Source organism: Myodes glareolus, chromosome 22, assembly GCF_982192425.1.
Source record: "Myodes glareolus chromosome 22, mMyoGla1.1, whole genome shotgun sequence".
Classification (NCBI taxonomy): domain Eukaryota; kingdom Metazoa; phylum Chordata; class Mammalia; order Rodentia; family Cricetidae; genus Myodes; species Myodes glareolus.
In genome coordinates this window covers 27,131,408-27,135,819 of record NC_142047.1, presented here as the reverse complement: position 1 = coordinate 27,135,819, position 4,412 = coordinate 27,131,408, and the positions used below count along the sequence as shown (strand labels likewise).

Sequence of the window (4,412 nt, the reverse complement as noted above, 5' to 3'; positions counted from 1 at the left end):
TGTCTCAGTAAATAAAGATAGAAAAGTGACAGAGGATGATTCCAGATAACAAATTCAGGCCACACATAAACACACACACACACACACACACGCACACACACACACGCACCCACACACATGCCACATGTGCACATGTATATGTGTAACACACTCATGAAAAGGTGAGCAGTTTCCTAGTATGGGCATTTCTGTGCTAACCATCAGAGCTCAGTGGATACCAGTGATATCATAAAGTCTGAGTTGTAACAAAGACCTCTCCTGAAGAGATAAATACATGTGTACTTCAGAGGCTTGGTTATTTTGAGAGACCCAGGCAAGAAGAGCCATGGCGTTCATTCAATCTCTTCAAAAAAGCACCATGGCTGGGAAAACCCCCAGAGGCAACATCTCCAGCAGACACATCATCTCCAGTAGATACAACATCTCCAGCAGACACAACATCTCCTGCTCCACCAGAGCAGAGCTTCAATTTCCTGTTAGCCGGGTAGACCACTACCTGCGAGAGGGCAACTATTCCCGCCGCCTGAGCTCATCTGCACCAGTATTCCTAGCCGGTGTGCTCGATGCATTGCATTGAACATTCTTGATTTGGCTGGTGAGTAGTCCCACGCCAAGGGCAGGAAGCGCATCAACCCAGAACACGAGTATCAAGTGGTAAAGAACAACCAGCAGCTCCACGAACTCTTCGGAGACCCCAGATCTGTGGGTGAAGAGACATCAGAACTCAGTGAGAACTGATGATGCCTAGGTCTCAAGGGTTGGAAGATCTACCACCCCTTCAACCTCAACCAGTCACAATGTTGTTCAAGCTGGGGGACTAACTAAACATGCTATTAAAGCATCTAAACTGGAAAAAAAACAAATTTGGGGATTATAATAAACCCCCATTTTAAGAATAAAATCAATCATAGAGTATAGAGACGAGTCAGTATTTATAATGCTTGCCAGGTATGCAAAAGTACTGGACTGGATTGGATCCTTAGGGCCCAAAAGAATGCCTTGTGGACAAGATGATCACCTATAATTCCAGTGCTCAGAAGTTGTGCTGGGTGCGAGGTTGCTAGCAAGAGTAGCTTTAATCAGCATGCTTTGGATTTGATGGCATTCCACTTCTCAAAGATAAAATGGAGGACCAATAGAGAAATATCCATGATTCAACCTTGGACCTATGCATGCAAATGTGTGTCTTCAGAGATGCATAACACATCCACACCTAAGCCATATACACAGACACATAAAAAGAAAGAGAAAAATATAACTGTTCATAAATATTTCCCTTTGGCACATTTAAAACTATTTGATGTCTATTGCTTCCTGTCTTATTTTGTGGATGGAGTTTGGAGTACATAAGATACATTACTTTTGATGGTTTTAGCAAATATACCTACATCATGCACAGAAATGGAGAGGACTGGTTATTAAGGCTACATCAATTAAAGATTATTAAAAAGAAGATTTACACTAAATTATTTTTCAAAACTGTTCCTTATTGTATGTATTTGTACACTGTATTGAATCCATCCATATAACTCAGCCATGTCAGCAATTAATACTGAGAAGCAAATCCTGTAGGTCATTTGTTCTTATACTTTTTGTTATTTATTGTTGCTTTTTCTCTATAAAGGCAGAGTGAGTACTTATAATGGAGACTGTATGTCTCGAGATTCTAAAACACTTACTCTCTCTCTACTTTTAAATTTTTCAGATTTTGATACAAGTACTCACGATGTAGCCAGGACTAGACTTAACCTCACAAACCTTCCACCTCAGCTTTCCAAACACAAGAAGAACAAGCATGTGCTACAACTGTGTATTACTTTGTCTTAAACCCAGGGATTTAACACATGTTTGAAGGTTTAAATTAAACTCTTCATTAAATAACAAAATTCCATTAAAAGAATATACACAAGGTAAAGGAGACAGAAAAAGAGAGGGCAAGGGAATATGTGTAGAATGAATGAAAAGGTGATGATACTCTGGGGAATGAAGGAAGCCAGAAAGGGTTGTTTATGGGGGTTATATAGGAAAATGCAGAGGGGAGGAGCACAAATGAGAAGAGTAAAGTGACTTGTGTGTATAAAAATGTCATAGTGCAATTAACTACTTTGTATTCTACCATGGAGAGAAAAAGAACTCAAAATTGTATATTTATGAAGGTGTTGTCATGACAGCCATCACTCTGTATTTTAGCCTAAAAGAGTAAATTTCAAAAAAGAAAAACCTTCACACGAGTGAATCTTTTCTTTGACATATGTCACCAAAAAAGAGTCAAAATGAATACAGAGACCATACAAATAAACAAACACAAGGTCTTGGATTTTAAGAGTTTGTAGAGAACATGGCTCAGTCCCACAAAGCTTTGGTATTGTAGTCCTAGAAAGCTGGCAAATAGTGTTTTCTTTCCTTTTAGATACATCAATGCTATCTCCTAAAACTGAAATTAAAACTATAGGGAAAGCAAAACAAAGGGCAATAGCTACACAGGGCACTACATATGTCAAAAAACAATGTTTAAAACTTAAAAAACTTCAAAAATGTTTAAAACCAGTTTTGAAGCTTCTGTAAGATATCAGATAATATATTTTATTTAATATACAGTTATAAGAGTCCATATACTGAAATATATTAAAGAGTTGAGATTGCTGATAATAAGTGCTAAAGCAAACTAAAGCAACACAGCACTAACTAACCATAAAATATTTACGGGAACTTTTACAAATTCTCCTAGAACTGGTTCCCTTCATCCATTTCCCCATTAATTCTTAAATACCTCCGTTTTAAATAACTCTATCAGATAGCTTATCAGAAATTGGACCTGTTTTAGTCATAGAGTCTAGAAGTAAAATATAGGTAATTGTAAAAGAATAACGCAAACCCAGATCAGTTAGCAGCCCCTTCTGTAAAATCAGGAGAGGGGCCCAAGTGAAAGAGCAGGGTTACTTGTGAACGTTACAAAGAAGGATTACATTTGTGCTGGCAGCCTTCTGATTCTACCTCCACTCTTTTAGAGATAACTCCCTTTCTTCTTTGCTGCTAACCTATTCTAATTAAATGGTTATCTCTCAATTCTTATCTAATGCAATTAAGTAGCTATGCACTTCTAATGGAAAGTTCCCAGATCCCCCTCTATTCTATCACAACAGCCACAACTTGCAGTATTTTGGGGGTCAGTGATATAGTCTGGCTTACCTCAAATGTATATTGTAAAAGTCTTAAACCTTTCAAAGGTCTTCTAAGAAGTCTAATTTGGGGGGCAGTAACATCTACATCCTTTCTGTGCATATACAACAAGCAAACATGACAGGAGGAGTAGACTTTGTGTGGGTTTTAGTGTTTATTACTTATTCTCAAGTTTGACACACAACTGTTCTCTTGCATATAGAAGAATGTGAATAGATCCATATTTATCACACTGCACAAAACTCAACTCCAGCTGGATCAAAGGCCTCCACATAAAACCATATACACTGAACCTGATAGAGGAGAAATGGGGGATAGCCTTGAAAACCTTTGCACTGGAAAAGACTTTCTGAACTGTTAATATAGACACGAAGATCAAAAGTTATTAAATGGGACCAAATGAGACTGAGAAGTTTCTGAATGGCCAAGGACACTGACACTCATAGTGAAATCCTATAGACTTGGAGAAGACTAATACCGTCTAAAAATTGATTGAGGACTAATATTCAAAATATATAAAAAAATTAAAAAACTAAATATCAAGAAAACAAGTAGTCTAATTTTTTAAATTGATTTTACTGAGCTATACATTTTTCCTCTGTTCCCTTCCTTTGCACTCCCCTCCCCTTCTACCCTCTCCCAAGGTCCCCATGCTCAGAAGATCTTGACTTTTTCTACTTCTCATGTAGATTAAATCCATGTATGTTCTCTTGGGGTCCTCATTGTTGTCTAGGTTCTCTGGGATTGTGAATTGTAAGCTGGGTTTTTTTGTTTGTTTGTTTGTTTGTTTTAGGTCTAAAAGCCACTTTTGAGTGAGTTCATAGGTTAATTGTCTTTCTGGGTCTGGCAGCCTACAGAATGGGAAAAGATCTTCACCAACCCCACATCAAACAGAGAACTGTTCTCCAAAAAATACAAAGAACTCAAGAAATTGGCTATCAAATGAACAAAGAATTCAATTGTAAAAAAATGGAGTATAAACCTAAACAGAGAACTCTCAACAGAGACATCAAAAATGGTTGAAAGACACTTTAGAAAATGCTTAACACTCTTCCTGGAAGTTCCGGTAGAATTCTGCATTGAAACCATCTGGTCCTGGGCTTTTTTTGGTAGGGAGATTTTTTTTTTTTTTAGTAATTTTATTAAATTATAAAAAGTTTCCATTTACGCCCCTCCTCCCAACGCCCTCCCACTCCCCCCCTCCCTCTCCTCCTCCCTCTTTGTCCCCAAGG

General features: G+C 37.8%; 1 pseudogene; it reads left to right on the top strand.

Annotated features, from left to right (window-relative positions):
* Positions 1–318: 318 nt before the first annotated feature.
* On the top strand, positions 319–959 carry LOC146890298 (histone H2A-Bbd type 1-like; annotated as a pseudogene).
* Positions 960–4,412: the final 3,453 nt, after the last annotated feature.